Here is a 20779-nt window from a genome sequence, read left to right on the forward strand (position 1 = left end):
GCTATTAAAACAATGAGAGCAGATGGCTCTTTGACCCACTGATTTTAAATATTTAAAGTAAATGCTCCAAAGTGGTATTGCTGGATCTTATAATTTTTTTATTATACTGGGGTTCAAACTTTGGTTTATTTTACCTCTGAAACATACCCCTAGCCCTATTTTATTTGCTGAGAATGAAATCTGTGATTCTCCTGTCTCAGACTTTCAAGTATTATGATTAGAGGCATGCGCCACCACTCCTAGCATTACTTATCTTTTTCTCTCATGAACCACTCTATAGGTTTACATAATTGTTGCACTAATTTATATTTCAATAGTGGACAAGGGTTCTCTTTATACTACATGTTAGCCAGCACTTGCTATATTTTTATTTTTTTAATTTAAAAAAAATTTTATTGGTGCATTATAGTCATACATCTTAATGGAATAAAATACTTGTGTACATATACATGCACACATCACCCAATTAGCTATTACCCAATGCCCACCCCACTTACTTCCCATCACTCCTTCCCATTCTTGGCTTAGTGATGTACTTCGATATGTCTGTTTAAGTATATCATGTGCTTTAGAGAGTCTCCTTCTTCCCCCCTTCCATCCCCTCAGTTAGGTGGCCTTATTTGCTCCTCTATAGAATCTCCTTCTTCATCTACAGATTCTCCTGTTACCCATTTCTCCTTAGCCTTCACATATTAGGGAAAGCATCCAATTTCTTCTTTTTGTGACTGACTAATCTCACTTAACATAATGTCCTCCAGTTCCATTCATTTCCCTGTAAATGATGTAATTTTATTTTTCTTTACAGCTGAGTTAATTTCTATTGTGTACATATCCCATAGTTTTGTAATTCATTCATCTGTTGATGTACATCTTAGCTTTTTTCATAGTTTGGCAATGATGAATTCTACAGCTATGAACATAGATGCACATGCATTAATTTGGTAGTTTGGTTTCCTTTCTTTTGGGTAGATACCCAGGAGTGGTATTGCTGGATCAAATGGGAAGTTTGTTACCATTCTTCTGAGGATCCTCTATACTCTAATGCAAAGTGGTTGCACTAATTTGCAATCCCACCAAAAATGTTTTAGAGTTCCCACTTATCCACATCCTTGCCAGCATCTGTTGTTGTTTGTGTTTTGAATGCTTGCCATTCTAGTTAGAGTTAGGTGAAATCTCAGGGTAATTTTTATTTGCATCTCTCTGATTGCTAATGATGTTGAGCATTTTTTCATGCATTTATTGGCCATTTGAATTTCTTCTTTCATGAAGTGTCTATTTAATTCACTTCTCCGTTTCTTGATTGGGTTATTTGTTTTCTTAATGTTGAGTTTGAGCTTTCTGTATATTCTAGATATTAGTCCTGTATTGGAGGAGTAATTGGCAAAAATCTTCTCCCATTTTGTTGGCTCTCCATTGAGGTTCTTGCCAGTTTACTTTGCTGTACAGAAGGTCTTAGTTTCAGGCACAGATAAAACTTTCCCCAACAAGACCACAAAGACACAAGAAACTAAAAGACAAATCTTTTGATATTATAATAGTCATCTTAACAGCTATAATATTATAGTTCATTATGGTTTTAACTTTCATTTTCCTAAATATTACTTATTTTAAGAGCATTTTCATGTGTCTCTTATCCATTTATATGTCTTCCTTTGAGAAGTATATATTCAGTTCCTGAGCATATTTCTTAATAAGATTGTTTTTTTCTATAGAATTGTTTAAATAACTTGGATTTTTAATATTAATCTTTTATCAGATGTTTGGTTTGCATTTATTTTTTCCCAGTCTATGGTTGTACCTTCACTCCTTTGACTTTTTTGTCCAGAAGCTTTTTATTTGAATATAATTTAATTTGTATATTGTTGATTGTACCTGTTGATATTTACCCAAAAGACTTGAAATCAGTATACTGAAGAAATGTTCATGTGCCCATGATGACTATGACACTATTCACAATAGTCAACTTATAACAGCAATTTAAATATCCATCATCTGATGAATGAATGCAGATTATATGCTATATATGCACAATGGGATACTATTCAATCTTTAATAAAGAAGAAATTCTGACATTTGCTGTGACATGGATGAAATTGGAGAAGAGAATTAAGCAAAATATAGAGAGATAAATATTACATGTTCTCACTCATACATGGAATTGAAGGCAATTGAACTCATAGAAACAGAGAGAAGACTAGTGGTTGCCAGAGATTAGAATAGAGAATGAGAAGTGATAATCAAAGGGTCCAATGCCTCAGTTAGATGAAAAGAATAAGTTTTTACTTTTTTTAATTTTAAATTTGTTGTACAGAAAGGGGATTATTTCCATATTTCTGAGAGAATAGATCTTCAATATTCTTATCATAGAAGATATCAAATATTTGAAGTGAAAAATAAGTTGGTTGGCTTGATTTGGTCTTCTACATTGCATTAAGAATTCATAACATCACTTTTTACCCACATAAATATGTACAGATATAGTTTGTCAATATATAATAAAGAATACATTTTTAAAGCCACAAGAGCCCAGGAAACACATTGGGAGAGAGAAAAGATAGAGAAATGATCCCTCAGAAGTCAAAGAAGGAAAAAAAACCAAGAGAATAAGGTGCTAAGGGATGACTCTACTTCAGGAAAAAAGAGTAGATCAGTGGAGCACAATGGAGTAGGGAGATGCTATTTTAACATAAACCTTTAATGTTTTCTCTTTAATATCTAGGCATTGAAGTCCAATTTATTTCAATGTAGAATAGAAAGCTTCCCACCTCTCACTGGAAATAGCTGGCATAAATCTTCAAAATGGATTGGTTCAGAATGACACAATAGATAAAATTTAGAAGAGTCATAGACAAATAAAAGTCACAGATTGATTAAAAAATCTTTGTAAAAATGTCATTGATTTTTCTTCTAAACTTCTAAAGTGTAAGTCTTTGCCACGATCAATTTATTGTTTTGTTTTTAATCTTTTATAATAGATTTAAGCTTGCTCAATATTTTTTCAATAGCTTAGAAATACTAGAGCACTGAGAATAAAAAAATTCATACTGACATAATTTTAGCTGTATTAATTTCCTGAAATCAAGGATTACATTATATGATCTTCCAATAAAGCAAGTTTTATTCCAACTTTACAAACATGTGCAACTTGTATTAGACTGTGAAACTCTTTAAAGTGAAGGTTTCTTATTGAATCAAAAAACTTGTATTTAAAAATAACAAATGCAGTCAGATATGGTGGCACATGCTTGTAATCCCCATGCTTGGGAGGATGAGACAGGAGGATCGCACAGGTTCAAAGCCAGCCTCAGCTACTTAGTGAGGCCCTCAGCAACTTAGTGAGACCCTGTTTCCAAATAAAGTATAAAATAGGTCTGAGAATATAGCCCGGAGGTAGTAAAGCCCCTGGGTTTCACCCCCACTACCACCAAAAAACAAAAACAAAACAAAAAAAAATGCACATTTCTGTGGTGAACTATTGAGTTGATACTATGATATAGATGCCATATAGATTATGAGGTTTTATTTGAGATTTGCAAATTTGGATCTCAAAGAAATATAAACTTTTCTTGCAAAATTGGATGAAAATTTTCTCTTACAGGGTGTCAGTTTGTGCAAGATCAAATAATTCCTCCTTAGAAGCCTCAGGTTTACAAAGAGATTTTGTCTCTTCAATCTGAAAAATAAATTAAATTAATTCACAAAGTATTTGGCAAAATATTTGTTTCAATTTCTAAACTAATACCAGAGGCTGTTAGATATTTTTGATTATTGCTCTTTTTCTTAAGACAAGAAAATGTCATGGTAGTAAATACTATATTCATGCACCTAACCCTAATAATGTTCAGTTTTTACCCCTTAGGATAATTAGTGCTACTTTCTGTCCTGACTTTGTCTCAACTGATTTTATGCCAAGAGAGGGTGTTGGGATTTAATTGTAGGTTGGGTTTCAACAGTGGAACATGTAAGCTAACCCAAGAGACTCTGTATTCCTATAGATTGTGAAGCCATTTGATATCCTGGCATTCTTTTCTCTCTTGTCTGCTATCCTTGAGGAAAGGCTTTGAAAAGGAAGGAAATAAGTCTGAGCAGGTAGAAAGAAGAAGGTTAGATGTAACAAAAACTTTTGACTTTGTCTTTTCTCCTGTAGGCAGGTCGGGAAGGAATTTGGCATGGGGAAAATCAGGATCCTGTCTATACCCCTTGAGTTCTCCAAGACTTTGATATTTATCATATTTTACTCAATGGTACCTAAATTTTTTCTGCATGGAATAATTGGATTTTAATACTTTATAAAATAATGTTGGATTAAAATATGCCAATTTAATATGGGGTGTACAAGTCAGACCTAAAATCCAGTGAACATACATGCTGATGGTTTTACTTTCTATAAATCTTAGTTTATATATTTATATTTCTTTCAATCAGTATTTATAGGCCCTGTATTAAAATCAAGTGTGTATGTCAACATGGGCATTATTGATTTTGGGGGTCAGATGCTTTTTTGTTGTCATGGGCTATCCTTTCAGTTCATTGTAGGACAATGAGTAACATCCTTCGACTGTACCCATTACATATCAGCAGCACCCAAATGTGACAATCAAAATCACTTCTATGTGTGATTTTGCAAGATGTCCCACAAAGATAAAAATGGCCTTTTAAAAATACTTTTTGGTGCATTGTAGTCTCAGATCATAATGTAGTTCAGAGTGATAGAGACATACAAGTACATAGCATTGGTAAGCTTTCCCCCGGTTTTCTCCCAACTCTTTCCCCTTCCCCATACAGAATATTGAGATTGGCATTGGCAATTTCACAAATGTACAAAACATGAGTGAAAGTGTTTCCTTCAGAGATGGTGATGCATATCTATAATCCCAGTACATGGAAGGCTGAGACAGGATTACACGTTCAAGGCCAGGGTGTGATAACTTAGGCCCTGTTTCAAACCACAAGAAATACATACATACAAACATACATACATACATACATACATACATACATACTTACATACAGGGCTGTGTACATAGCTAAAAGTTTGAATGCCCCCTCGGCTCAATCCTGAGTAAAAAACACATAAAAAAGAAAAAAACACTTTATAATATGTATGCAAACAGAGTAGATATGGTCTGCAAATTATTGATAACTTATCGAAGTTCTCAAAAAATACTCCAAATAAGTATCGATGAACTGAATTAAATTTACCTCTCAGCTAATTTCATGTGTTTTATTACTCTTTAAAAAGCAATTGTGTGTGTGTACTCACTCGAGTCATCCCTCCATGCCAGTCTAGTATGGAGCTGTTCCTATTCTTTGTATTTCTTTCTTTTAATAAACTTCTTTAAATCTTCAAAATAAATAAATAAATAAATAAATAAAAAGCAATTGTGGATTGACTGGTTTCTGTTTTTTAGATTTGATTTTATTCCTTCATTCCAATAAAACACCCTTAGTGACTTAAGTGACTTTAGGCTTGTCCTTTCCTTAGTTTTCCATATCATTATCTTTAAAATAAAAAAAATAGTTTATTTCTTATTTTTATGTATTTCAGAATGATACGGACTAATATTCAATGTATTGCTACATTTCCTAACAATTTATGTAGTGCCAGGTTTGAAATTTGACAATTGATATTATTAAAATCCTACTTTATGAAAAATATTAACTTTTTTCCTTGAGTACTATAGGTTGAACACAGAGACATTCTACCTCCACGCTAGACTCCCAGTCCTAATTTTTTTTAGTTTAAAACAGAGTCTCACTAAGTTGCTGAAACTGGCCTCACACCTAAACTTCAGTAAATGTATGCACAAATAAAAGTATACTTAAATAAATTATTTGCTCAAACCAAGCCTCAGCTTTGCTTTTTCACATCTCTTCCTAACACTCTCATCTTGAGATTCTATTGGAATCTGAGATACCCTTGGTCTCCTTTTTCCAGCACTTTGCTGTGCCCTTCTAGCTTATTTCTTATCACTACCTTCCTGAAATTTAAAGTGTTTTGTTTCCTCATAAAATCTAAGTCCTATGTTTATTTCTGTCATATAGATGGTGCCCAGTACAAACTTCTAAGTTGAAGATGACATGTTAATGCTTTAGAAAGTAGGAAATTTACTAAGTAAACAAAAAACCTATGTTACCTCTTAATACCCCAAATAATACTTTACAGAATTGGAAAATACGTTATGTTCCACATTGTTGTTAAGAGTATGTTTTTTCTACTAGTAAGTGACTTTCACAGAATATATCACATGTTAAGGTCTGTCACTTGGATGATGTTTTTACTTAATGGAAATTTTAAAATGCAGAGTGAACTATAGTTTTATTACTTTATTAAGACAATTAGCCTCCTCCTAGAATTTTTTGTAGGTTACTATGGGTTAATAAAACATTTTGTTTGCTGATTGTATTTTTGTATCTTTAATTCTAAACTGTGAGAATTCATTCATATATGTCATTTTCTCCTAGTGTCTTCTACTGAATCCAATTAGTTATGGCATAAATCACTGTACATAAGATCTTAAAAATACTTCACATTTTTTCACCAGCCCCCCTTCCCTCATGGGAAAGTTTCAGTGAAGTGGACAAGATCTTAGAACTAGTTACTGAACAAACTACATCTGTTACTTACTAGCTGGATGATAATGAGGATAGGTTAAAGGCAATAATAACATAAAATTTACAGTGTTGTGGATTGATTTAGCACAGCTCCTAGAATATTACAAGCAATCATTAAAGGGCAAATTTTATCATTATTATTATTATTATTATTATTATTATTATTATTATTATAGAATTCTGATATATCAACTGAGTAAGTCTTTAAACCCATCATGCATCCTTAAGCCTACTCATTTATTGTCATATATAAATGGATCTTCAGGGACATTTTCAGATTTTGACCACTTTCCAAAACTACTCATTGGGAGCTCTCTTAAACTCTGTTTCTAGTTTATTTCATGAATTTTACATATTCTGTTTCTGGCTCTTAATAAATGCTAGTTATTCTAACTGCTGTTGTTAAAATGGTCTTTAGAGCAGAATTTTCCAAAATGTTATGAGAATGAAATGCTCCCCTAGGAAAGGTCCCAAGAGTAAATGTTATTTGAGAAATAGCTGCTTGCCACAATTCTGCCCTGGAGATTTACACTTCACACTAGAATATTAAAGATGCTGAATAGTCTTATATATTTTATGAACATAGATTTATTTTCAATTACAAAGTACTCCCCACCAATGAAATCTGTGCTGTTCATGCTGTCTTAATTTTTATATGCAAGACCCTCAAGACTCTCCTTTTATTTTTCCTTTGCAGGTAAATCCTTCAATAGACATGGTGTAATACGTTAAAATTACTGTGATCAGGCAACCAGATGCCTAGATCACCCCCATCTGTTCATCAGAGGTTTCCAGGGGATTGTTTTTCTCAATGCCATTTTATACCTTGTCTACAAATTCTTTCAGCATCTCAGCATGCTCTGGCAGCAGGTGAACATTCCCTTTGATATAAGTTGAAATCAAAAGTGTAGTTAATGGAACAGGCAGTACAGCCTCCTATAGAAGAGAGAGACCTATGTGCCATATACTACAGTTTATGATGTCACAAGTTTCATGACTAATCTCTGCATTAACTGTGCATTAGTAAGCCAGTGTTCCAGTGCAGGTCCATCTTAGAAAAACGTTGCTTAAGATATATAGCCTATGAGCTAGGGTCTCATGAGTCATAAGTAAATCCTACTTTTAAGTATTAAAATTAGAGTATTTGTGAGTATTTGAATTTATAAGCTTGCTAATGATGTTGAGCATTTTTATGCATTTATTGGCCATTTGAATTTCTTCTTCATGAAGTGTCTATTTAGTTCATATGCCCATTATTTGATTGGGTTATTTGTTTTCTTAGTTGAGTTTTTTTTATTTCTCTCTATATTCTATATATTAGTCCTATATCAGAGGAGAGGTGGCAAAAATGTTTACCCATTCTGTTGGGTCTCATTTGAGGTTCTTGATAGTTTCCTTTGCTGTACAGGAGCTCTTCAGTTTAATGAAATCCTACGTACTGATCCACCTTTTAGTTTCTTGTGCCTTTGGTGTCTTGTTGAGAAAGTGTTTATCTGTGCCTATGTGTTGCAGTGTTGGACCTATGCCCTCTTCAAGGAGCCTCAAGGTCTCTGGTCCAATTTCCAACTCTGACACATCTTGAATTGACTCTTGTGCGGGGTGAGAAAGTGGGGTTTGTTTCCATTTCCCTGCATATTGTTAACCAGTTTTGCCAACATCATTTATTGAACAGGCTTTTTTCCAGTGCCCTTTTGTCAAAAATCAATTGGCTGTAAATGGACAGACTTGTTTCTGAGTTTTCTGCTCCATTGGTCTATGCATCTGTTTTTGTGCCCAGAACCATGCTGTTGTTATTACTATGGCTTTGTACTATACTTTAATGTCAAGTATTGTGATTCTTCCTGCATGTTTTTTTTTTTATTGCTGAAAACTACTTTGGCTATTGTGGGTTTTTTGTTGTTCCACATGAATTAAAGGACTAATTTTTCTATGTCTGTGAGGGATGACCTGGGTGATTTAATGGGTATTGTGTTGAATCACTTTTGGAAGTATGACCATTTTGATTATATTTATTCTTCCTATCCATGAACATGGAAGATCATTTCACCTTCTAAGATCTCTTGATTTCTTTAAATTGTTTTATATTTTTTGTATACGTATCTTGCCTCCTTGGTTAAGTTTATTCCTAAGTATTTTATTTTTTTGTGAGATATCCTGAGTGGAAGTGTTTTCTGAATTTCTTTTTCAGTGGACTTATGGTTGGCATACAGAAAATCTTCCTATCTTTTAAGGTTGATTTTGTATCCAGACACCAGGCTGAATTTGTTGATCAGTTCTATGAGCCTTTTTGTTAAGTCTGTTGGGTATTCTAAGCATAGTATCATGTCATCTGCAAATAGTGAAAGTTTGAGTTCTTCTTTTCCTATTTGTACTCCTTTGGTTGCCTTTTCTTACCTTATCACTCTGGCTAGAGTCTCAAGTACTATATTGAAAAGAAGTGGTTTTAATGGAAATCCTTGTCTTGTTCCTGTTTGTAGGGGAAATTCTCAAAGTTTTCCCCATTTAATATGATGTTGTCTGTCGTCCTATTGTAGATTACCTTTATGATGTTGAAGTATGTTCCTTTTATTCCAATTCTTTGCAGTACTTTTAGCATAAATGGATGTTGGATTTTTTAAATGTTTTTCAGTGCCTATTGAAATAATCAGATAATTTTGGTCTTTGGTTCTGTTTATATGATGGATTAAATGGATTGATTTTCATATATTGAACAAGCCTTGCATATCTGAGATGAAGCCTATTTGGTCATGGTGTATGATTTTCTTTTTATGTATTATGTTATGTTTTTTAAATTTTTCATTGGTGCATTATATTCATAAATCATATTGGGGTAAAAAAAAACCCTTGTGTATATATACATGTACACATCACCAATTTAACCCTACCCAATTCCCACCCCATTCCCTGTATTATTTTCTTGACGCAGTGTTGAATTTGTGTTTCTTGTATTTTTTAGCAGTTTGGCATCCAAGTTCCTAAGAGATATAGGCCTGTAGTTTCCTTTCTTTAATTTAGAAAAGAGGTAAATAAATATGATTATTCATTTTACTAGTATATCCACTAAAAAATTGCTTTTTAATGCCACTAAAAATTGTATTTAGCCAGGCTTGGTAATGCATGCTAGTAATCCCAGCATTTGAGAGGCTGAGACAGGACAATCATGGTTCTCAGAGAGCCTCAGCTACTTAGTGAGGCCGTTTGCAACTCGGTGAGACCCTGTTTCAAAACAAAGAATAAAAAATAGGGCTGGGGATGTCACTCAGAGGTAGAATGCCTCTGGGTTCCATCCCTGGTACTGCAAAAAACGTGTTTTTAGAAAAGCATTGGTTTATTTGTAACTTTCTAAGATCAAACCACTTTATTAGATAAAGTAGGGTATAGCTACCTTACACTATGTGGTTTGATTTCATCCGATCTTACTTTCTGCATAGTTGGCAGATTCCAAAGATGCTTTCATGACTGGGATATTTTTGCGTGTGAAATATCACCATCTAAGTCTTTTAAGAAATGTACTTTAGTGATGTGTTTTTATATTTTACATTACTGTGGAAAGGTACCTTTCTTTAATTTTGTTTTGAATAGTTTTTGTAATGCTATAAATGACTTTAGTAAATAAATTTGGTATTTAAAGGGTGTACCAACCCTTAGGCCACCTTGATTCCATTAGTACATTGTAGACATGCATTCTCTAATGGTATTTATTTAGCCTGAAACAGTTAAGAGGTTTCCATAAATAGCAAACTCATTCTCAAGAGTACCTAATTCATTGGGAAAAGCATTTTAGAATTGAAGTTATAAATCTAAAGTCCTATAGGAAATAGTACAGCTATTTAAGAAAGGACAGATACAATGATATTGTAGAAAGTATACTTATAAATATGAAAGTTAAACTGACCATGACTAAAAAGATAGGTCAGTTTTCAGTCAAAAGATTTTTGTTGCTGGGTGTGGTGGCACACACTTATAATCCCAGCATTTGGGAGGCCGAAATATTAGGCTCTTGGTTTGAGGACAGCCTCAGCCACTTAGTGAGGTCCTTTGCAACTCACTGAGACCCTGTTTCAAAATAAAATCTAAAATAGGTGTGAAGGTATAGCTCAAAGGTAGAATGCACCTGATTTCCATCCCCTGCACCACACACACACAAAAAAACTTTTGTTAGATATTAGTTTCATATATAGCCTTATCTTCATTGTAAGAACCACAATTAGAGATCTAAAGTTCCTCAGATATTGTATCAGTATAGACAGACTATTTATTTATTGGCTAAGGAGTTAGAAGTCCCTGTTTAAGAAGCTAAGAAAAACTCCTGATATAAATTTGGCAACCTCCTTGGAACCAAGTACAGGACTTTGCATACAACTGATGGGAAACCTAGAATTCAATTTATTTATTTTTTTAGAATTCAATTTATATCAGATTGCCCTTGAAAAGTGTCAGCTTATCTTCATGGACTAAAAGTGAATTTATGACACAGTAATGCAAATTTCACACATAATATTCATATTTATTCCATTTTTGTTCCATCGACTACACTTAGTATACTGAAGAACTAGAATGAGTTCAGCTTGAAATCTCTAATACTTAGTAGAAGATGTTTGTGGCAATGGAAAACTCCTATGGTCCTGTGATACTGTCAATGGGTATAGCCACATTAACTAAATTTTTGATATTAGAAAATGTCAATTTTTCTATTTGTACATAGAATACTGGGTATTTTGACATAGAGCCTCACACATGCTAGACAAATGTTCCACCATACAGCCACACCCAAAGCTCTTTTGTTTTATTTTCACAATGTGTCTCACTAAGTTTCCCAGGCTGGCCTCAGACTTGTAATTTCTCTGCCTCAGCCTCCCAAACAGCTGGGATAACAGGTGAATGGCAACTTTTCAAATTTTAAAGCAAACAAAGATGTCTCTTTTTTAGACATTATATAGTTGGGAAATTAATACAATCTTTATTTCTTCCTATCTCTTCCAGTAAATTGTGAGAAATAAATTTTTAGGATCTTCAGTATAAGAGGCAGATATCCTCTTCAAAGTAATTAACTCCAATAAGCAGAATCCCTTATCAGCCACTATTCATTCACCTCTCTGTGAGGAATTAAATTAATTTAGTGATTTCTCACCAAATTGAAAGACAACTCAGCAATCTTTTCTGTTCAATATATATGAAGAAACATAGTGAATTATGTGGCAGTAATTATCATTAATTTATTCTTTCCAATGCAAAGCATGGCTTTAATATTTAGTAAAGAGTTGCAAGCAAGAGAACCCAGTTGGCTTAGACTCAGTCTTGTTGTAGCAGAGTCAGGGTATGATGCTAGTAGACAAACTGAAGATGAAGAAATAATCCAAGAATCCCTTAATGCGGCTTGTTGCTTACTTTTGAGGTTGTCAACTTTGTGGCAGCTGATGGTTTAATTATGTCTTTGTCACTAGCTACAAATATCTTAAAGGTATTGCTTTGATTTTCCTGCTAGATGATCAGATCCTTTCTTCCAAAATTAAATTTTCTCTTAGTTATTTGTTGGCAATCTCAGATTTAGAAGTTACCTAACAGGTCAGTTTTTCCACATGTTCATTTCAATTAAGTGCTTTATTCCTTGAGTCATTTTAATTGTTCTATACTTGTAACTTGAGCACAGTCGTCAAGATTTCCTGCTGAGTCTCTGACCAGTTATTTGACCATAAGCATGGAATTTAACTTTTCTCAACCATCACCTATGTAAAATGTTTCTAATATTAGTACCTACCAATTGAGACCATTGTGGCTGACAGGAGAGAACAAAGGGAAAGTTGACTTCCATTTTCACTGATTTATCTTACTTTTATTTCCACCCCTTTTCCCTGCTCTGGGACCAAGAAGAACAAGCTCAATTGCATGCACATATTTACAACCATTAATATAATGAAGAATCATGAAGAAGTTCCATACCGTGACCATTACCTGCTGCGGTCATTCTTTTTTTTTAAGAAATTGAATTCCCAGATACAATCAAGTCCAAGTAGTGTGAAAAACATCACACATTTTTATCAGTTGCCTGATATTTCTTATGTATATATATTATTATGCATTCTATGTGCAACCTTGCATACCAAGTTCTGGCTTCAAAGTAATCATATGAAAGAAAATAGTCATCTGAATATATTAAGAAAATAATTTTAAGCTGAATTTGATTTTCTGTAGTAGAAAAAACACTATCTCAGAAAATATATTTTTGTTATAGGGCTCTGATTTGAATTTTAAAAACTTCTTGAGCAGGTGTGTTGATGCATACATCTAACCCTAGTGCCTTGTAGGGTGATCTTTAGTATCTCAGTTCTCTTATCTTTGACATATGAGTGGTATACCACCACTATCCCAGTGTGCTGACCAAAATGTCTCTAAAATTATCAAATGTGTCCTAAGGTTTAAAAATACTCCTATTTGAGAACTGCTGATTTAAAATCTTTTCTTCATTTTGTAACCATAGTTCTAGAACATGGAGAAAGTTATCTATTTTGAAAAAAGAAAAAAATGATGAGCAAGGCAGGTTTTCTCTGTAGAATAATTTTTACTTAATTGCACTTATTTTCCAGATATTTTATGTTTATCTAAGTTGTAGGACTTGAGTGTGTTTACATTTTATCTCTATTACCTGGCTTCCATTTTCATTAGGTCCTTCTTAATTTGAGCATAATCTATGCCTGCGTTTTAATTTCTGCTGTAGGCTCTTAAATTATATGCCTGGACTAGAGAATTAATTTAAAAAGAAAACATTTCTCATTTGCCACTATATATACATAATCTACTGTTTGTTTTGTTTTGTTGGTGCTGCTTTGTTGTGGGCTAAATGAATCATGCAGAGACCCTTGTCCTATTGCTTCAAGTTAGTTTAGTTAGAGCAGGCCTATGGGTATTCCTGGAAAGAGATTGGAATACAGGAGGAGAGAAAGATTCATGTTCTTCTATCTACAGCCCTTCTTCCAAGGCTGTAGCTCTACTGGGTTCCAGAAGTAACTCCTGCCCATTGATTACCAAGCTTAAGTAACATAGGAACTTTGTACTATCCCTCATCCCTGAGAGCTTCACATCATATGAGGATTTTCTTAGTGTTATTCATCCCCATGCTTCTTTAAATGATCACCTTAATAAGTGAACTTCATGTCACTCTCTCTAGAATGTGCCACATGTTTCCTTCCAATACCTTGCCCATATGAAGTAATTTTTATCTTTCAGAAAGCTTTTGGTAAATTGTTCTCATCAGGCTATTGTATACCCTTGAGGTATCTTGAAAAATTTGCATTCTACTCTCTATAATACTGATCTAGAAAAGTTGTAGATAAACCTAAACATAACTGTGTTTAAGACAGTAAAGGATAACTTGATGTTTGGTTTGTAAATGGCTTAAAATTACATTTTCTTTATATTCTTTTTCATATCATGACTCTTATTATCATCAATATTTCTGCTGTGTTCCATGTGGTCAGTCCTAGAATTACAGAAATCCCTCTTCTAAAGCAATGCTATCCACCAGGAATATAATGTAAGTCATCAGTGTAATTTCCCTTTTGTAGTAGCCACATATTGCAAAACTAAAAAGAAACAGGTGAACATAACTTTAATAATATATTTCATTTAATGCAATGTATATAAAATGTCTTTTCAGAATTTAATCAATAAAAATATTTTTATTGAAATAGCACAACTTTTACGTAGTCTTTAAAACCCGGTGGTGGGGTGGGGAGATGAATGCTGCAGCCAGCAGTTACCCCATAAGCTCGTATGTGGGTGACCTGCACTAGGATGTCACTGAGGCCATGCTGTATGAAAAGTTCAGTCCTGTCGGGCTTGTGCTGTCCTACCAGGTCTGCCAAGATATGATCACCTGCCACTTGCTGGGTTATGCCTACATCAACTTCCAGGTACCAGCTGATGCTGAGCGTGCCTTGGACACCATGAGCTTTGATGTGATTAAGGGAAAGCCAATCTGCATCTTGTGCTCTCAGAGGGATCCCTCTTTGAGAAAATCTGGTATGGGAAACATCTTCATCAAGAACCTAGACAAATCTATAGATAACAAGGCACTTTATGATATTTTTTCCACTTTTGAGAACATTCTATCCTGCAAGGTGATATGTGATGAGAACAGTTCTAAGAGTTATGCTTTTGTCTACTTTGAGGCCCAAGAGGCTGCAGACAGGGCCATCAAGAAGATGAATGGCATGCTCCTCAATGACAGCAAAGTGTTTGTGGTCAGGTTCAAGTCTTGAAAAGAAAGGGAAGCTGAGCTTGGTGCCAAAGCCAAGTAATTCATAAATGTTTATATCAATAACTTCAGAGAAGAGGTGGATGATGAGAGTCTGAAAGAGATATTCAGTCAGTTTGTAAATAACCTAAGTGTCAAGGTGATGAGAGATCCCAGTGGGAAATCCAAAGGCTTTATCTTCATGAGTTATGAAATCCCTGAGGATGCCAATAAGGCAGTAGGAGAGATGAATGGAAAAGAAATCAGTGGGAAATTCATATTTGTTGGCCATGCGCAGAAGAAAGTGGAACAGCAGACTGAATTAAAATGGAAATTTGAGCAGCTAAAATAGGAGAGAATTAATGGATACTAGGGGGTGAATCTTTACATTAAGAACTTGGATGACAGCACTGATGATGAGAAATTAAGGAAAGACTTTTCTCCATTTGGATCAATCATCAGTTCTAAGCTAATGTTGGAGGATGGGAGAAGCAAAGGGTTTGGTTTTGTCTGCTTCTCATCTCCTGAGGAAGCAAACAAAGCAGTCACTAAGATGAACAGACACATTGTGGGCTCCAAGCTTCTGTATGTGACTCTGGCCTAGAGGAAAGAAGAGAGGAAGGTTCACCTGACCAACCAGTATATGCAGCGAGTGGCTAGGATGAGGGCAGCTTCCGCGAATGCCATTATAAATCAGTTCCAGCCTGAAGCTGGTGGCTACTTTGTGGCAGCAGTTTCACAGGCACAAGGAAGACCTACATATTTCACACCTAACCATTTGGCACAGATGAGGCCTAATCCACGCTGGCAGCAAGGTGGGAGACCTCAAGGTTTCCAAGTGATGCAAAGTGCTGTACGTCAGTCTGGGCCTTGTCCAACTCTTCGCCATCTGGCTCCAATTGGGTCTGAGTGCCTGGACTTCTTGCCTACGGACTTTGGTGAGGCAGGTGCTGCCCAGAAGGGCTGACTGACAGCTCCTAGTCCGGAGGTGTCATCACAGCTGTGCCGAAACTTGCACCTCATGCTGTAATTGCTGCTGCCACTCCTCAGGCTGTGGCAACTTACAAGTACATCTCCAGGGTCCGCAGCCACCACCCTGCCATGCAGCTACTGCAGGCACCTCAGCCTGCAGTCCATGTGCAGGGACAGGAGCCCCTTACTGCATCATTCTGATTGAGCTCCCTTGCAAGAGCAAAAGCAGATGCTGGGAGAATGCTTGTTCCCGCTAATCCAAATAATGCATTCAAACTTGGCTGGGGAGACCACAGACATGCTGCTGGAAATAGACAACTTTGAGCTGCTGCACATGCTAGAGTCCCCTGAGTCTCTATATTCCAAGGCAAATTAAGCTGTGGCTGTTCTTCAAGCTCATCATGTCAAGAAAGAAGCTGCCCAGAAGGTGGGTGCTATTGCTGCTGCTGCTACTTCATTGACAAGGGAAAGCCAATCCAAGCACCAAATAACCCCTTAATAACCAAATAAGATGCAACTGGCTATCCATTTGTAGAAAGATGGAAGTAAATCCTTATCTCTCACCATCACAGGATTCAACTTGAAATGGATCAAAGGCTTAGAAATTAGACCAGAGACTGTGAAGTTATTAAAGGATGGCATAGGCTCAACACTCCAACATATAGACACAGGCAGTAACTTTCTCAACAAGACCTCCAAAGCTCAGGAAATTAAAGCAAGAATTAAAAAGTGGGATGGCATCAAACTAAAGTTTCTTCTCATCAAAGGAAACCATCAAAAACCTAAAGAGGAAGCCTACAGAATGGGAGAAGAATAGTCAAAGAGCTCAAAAGACTACACTAGCAAAACAACCCAATCAAGAAATGAGCAACTGAACTGAATAAACACTTCACAAAAGAAGACATACAAATGACCAACAGATACATGAAAAGAGGTTCTTAATCATTAGCCATCAGGGAGATGCAAATCAAAACTACACTGAGATTACATCTAACCCCAATCAGAGTGGCAAGTATAAAGAAATCACATAAAAACAAATGCTGGCGAGGATGTGGGGAAAGAGGAACTCTTTTACACTGTTGGTGGGAGTGCAAACTAGTTCAGCCTCTATGGAGATCAGTGCGGAGATTCCTTAGAAAACTGGGAATAGATACACCATATGATCCAGCTCTACCACTCCTGGGTATTTTTCCAAAGGGGTTTAAATCAGAGAACTACAGTAACATATGTATACCTATGTTCATAGCAGCACAATTCATAATAGCCAAAACATGGAACCAACCTAGGTCTCCATCAACAGAGGAATGGATTGCAAATCTATGGGAAATACACACAATGGAATTCTATTGAGCTATGAAGAAGAACATAATCATGCCATTCACAAAAAGATGGAAAGTCCTGGAGAACATTATGTTAAGTGAGATCAACCGAGGACAGAATGAGGAGGGGCATATGTTTTCTCTAATATGCCCAAACTAGGGAGCATTGGGGATACCAGAGGGACTCCAGATAATAGAGGGGAAATCTCAGCAAAGCTGAAATGGAAGGAGAGGAGAGAAAGGAGAAAGAAGGCAGAAACTGATTAATGGAGGAGCTACATCTGAATATGTGTAAAAATATGAATATAGCGGGGAAGGGAAAATGAGGGTGGGGGGAGAGGGTACCAAGTACAGTTTAAATGTTTACCATTTATTATTAGGAGAAAAAAGAGTAGTGTTGGTGGAAGACATGGCTACTCTGAGCAAATCTCCAGATATATGTCAGCCTTCATTTTTTTATCTAAAAAATGTGGAACCTTATCTACGTGTGGTGGTACAAGGTTGTAATCCCAATAATTTGGAGACTGAGACAGGAGTACCACAAGTTCACAGCCAGTCTCAGCAACTTAGTGAGGCCATGTGCAACTTAGACCCTGTTTATAAATAAAATAAAATAAGAGACCATGTGGTCCACAAGGACCAAAATATTTACTATATAATTCTTTGTAGCAGAAGTTTGTCCAGCTTAGTTATAGATAAGCATATCAATCAATAACTTCAATACAGTGTTTTAAACTTGAAACTGGATAAAGCAAAAGTACAAACATAGTACACATAATTACTTCTTGAAGAAGGGTCTGAATTTTTTAGCTTAATTAAGCCATATAATCATACTGTGAGTAGGAAGATGCTATTGAGGTTATTAACTGCCCTAATTGCTCATTCGTTCTCTGTGTTTTTCTTCTAAAGTATGTGATACACCACTGACATTTCTCTAAAAAGGCAAGCATACATGCTGCAATCAGAGAAATGGCAACACTGCATAAAATTTAGTTTGCTCACTTTTGCAGGAGTAAGAGAGTTCCTTCGTTGGCCTTTGAATTCTAGAAGAGATTAAGAAGCACTAGTCTTCATAATACAAATTCCCTATCTGGCCCAGGCTGAGGACATCAATCTGAAGGAAACTCTTGAGGAAAAATAGGCTTAGGGTCTGTTTTCCTTCCCCAGTAGAGGGATAAAAGCTCCTTGTCTGTGGCCATACTTTTACTACACTGGCTATATACCTACTTCCTTCTAAGTGGGACTTAAAGGTACTCAAAAACCAGTTTTGGTGGGGATGTGGAAAACTAATCAGAAACATTTCATAATTTTTGGAGTACTGGGATGGAAATCAGGGGTATTTTACCTCCGAGCTACACCCCAGCACTATTTTTATTCTTTATTTTATTTTATTTTTAGTTGCGGAGGGTCTCACCTAAGTAGCTGAGACTGGCCGCAAACCTGAGGTCCTCTGGTATCAGCCTCCCAAGCACTGGGATTACAAGTGTGTGCCACCACGCCCAGCTTACCAGAAACACTTTTAGCCTATTATCATAAATCCTAAAATGTTCTCCACACTTAGCAATTATCACTACCTCACATTTATTTACTATTTTTGTTTGCTTTTCACCTAAGTTAATTGAATGTAAAGTATATGAACTCTTCAGGGACTCTTTTTATATTACTATTACTTGAGGCCAAAACAGGTACTTAATATTTTCAAGATAAATCTTGGTGACTAATTGACCCCTATAATGTGCAGTGTGATTAATGATATGTAAAATATTCTGCCGGGTGTGTTGGCATATGCTTATAATCCCTGCGCTTGGAAGGCTAAGACAGGAGGATTGCACAGGTTTGAAGCCAGCCTCAGCTACTTAGTGAGGCTCTCAACAACTTGGTGAGACCCTGTTTTCAAATAAAATATAAAATCGGTTTGGGAGTATAGCCTGGAGGTAGAAAGTCTCTGGGTTCCACCCCCAGTATCACAAAAAAAAAAAGAAAAAAAACTTCTTTGCACTTCTATGTTCAAAGCCTTGATTCCCTAGTTATTTTGATAATGTAATATGAGATAGATACAAAGAAGAAAAGAGTCCTGAACATACTTTTGATAAACTTTTGAAGGTCTAAAGAAAGAAAAATATCATTTGCTTTAGTTTTTAATTTCAATATAATTTTGGACTTCTAGAAATGTCATAAAAGCATACTCTATAGTACATCATTGTTTCCTTTATTTTGAAATTATACACCATGCTGCAATAAATAGCCTTGTGTTTGTGTTCAAAATAAATTTAATAAGTGTGATTTCTGGGTCACAATACATGTATAAGCTGGGCTTGTTGGTACATGCTAATAATCCTAGTACTTGAGAGGCTGAGAAAGAAAAATTGCAGATTTGAGGCCAGCCTCAGCAACTTAGACACTCAAAAACTTAGTGAGACTCTGCTTCAAAATAAAACTTAAAAAACTCCTAGGGATATAGCACAGCTATAGAATGCCCCAAGTTCAATCCCCAGTTCCAATATTACATATATAATTTTGTTAAATCAAATTCCCTTCAGAAGGTTGGTACCAGTTTGTATTCCCATCAGCAATATATGAGTGCCTGTTTCTTCACCAGCCTCACCTAAAGTATGCTAATTAATACTTTTTAATTTTTATCAATCAGCTGAGAAATGACATCTCAAGGTAGTTTTAATTCACATGTCCTTTATTATGAGTAAGGGTGAGTATTTTTTCATATACATAAAAGCCATTTTAAAATATTTTGTGACATTATAGTCTTAGCCATATTTCTGTCTGAGATTTGTTTTGCTCATCAAAATTTAACATTTGTTAAGTGTTTCAAGAATATAATATGCCTATCATAATTTAAATATTATACAATATATACATGTATCAAGATCTCACATGATATCCTAGAAATATATACAATTTTGTGTCAACTAAAATAAATATGTCAAAATATTTCATTTATTATGGCTATTAACTATGTATATATCACATATATTTCAAGTATTTCTCCTTGTCAGTTATCTTTTAATTAGGTTATGTTATTTTTGGCATGCATTAGATTTTAATTCTATATAATCAGATTTAGCAATTATTTCTTTTATCATATCTGCATTTGGAGATATATTTAGAAGAATTATTTCTGCGTTTCATCTTAAAGAGGGATTTTTCTGTGTTTTTTTCCATTGTTTATATAGCTTCATTGTAGATTTAAATCTCTAAATCATTTGGGATTTGTATTTATGTATGATGTGCAAACTGGATTTAATTTATCTTTTTCCAAATATCTATCATTTGTCTCACCACAACCAAAAGACAATCTTTATTATTTGTGATATCACACTTAATATATACCAAGTTCCATCTTTACTGTTTCCAAAATTTAAAATTACTTTTATTAGTGAATTGCAATTATACATAATTCTGAGGTTCAGTATGATACAAATATATGTGCTCACAGCTCTTGGTGTACTTTGTTTTGTGTCTCACTTTTTGTAGTGAAATCTATAGTAAATATCTTCATACATTGCCATAGAATTGTTTTAACTGTTTCCTTCCCCAATCTACTGACGTTTCGGTATTGCCCCTTCTTTTAAAAATGTTTATTTTTAAATATGTTATTTTAAATAGCTATTTTTAAAAATAATCA

General features: G+C 35.0%; 1 protein-coding gene and 1 pseudogene across 3 annotated transcripts in view; both read left to right on the forward strand.

Moving 5' to 3' along the window:
- Positions 1-20779, forward strand: part of FGF13 (fibroblast growth factor 13) — a gene marked incomplete at both ends in the record, with an annotated part of 631857 nt that overhangs the window by 369865 nt on the left and 241213 nt on the right. The window lies entirely within an intron of this gene.
- LOC308279414 (polyadenylate-binding protein 4-like) lies at positions 14349-16319 on the forward strand (annotated as a pseudogene). Its single transcript has 2 exons — positions 14349-15786; positions 15849-16319. The product of its transcript is annotated as a polyadenylate-binding protein 4-like (transcript).

This window comes from Muscardinus avellanarius, assembly GCF_963383645.1.
Source record: "Muscardinus avellanarius genome assembly, chromosome: X".
Classification (NCBI taxonomy): Eukaryota; Metazoa; Chordata; class Mammalia; order Rodentia; family Gliridae; genus Muscardinus; species Muscardinus avellanarius.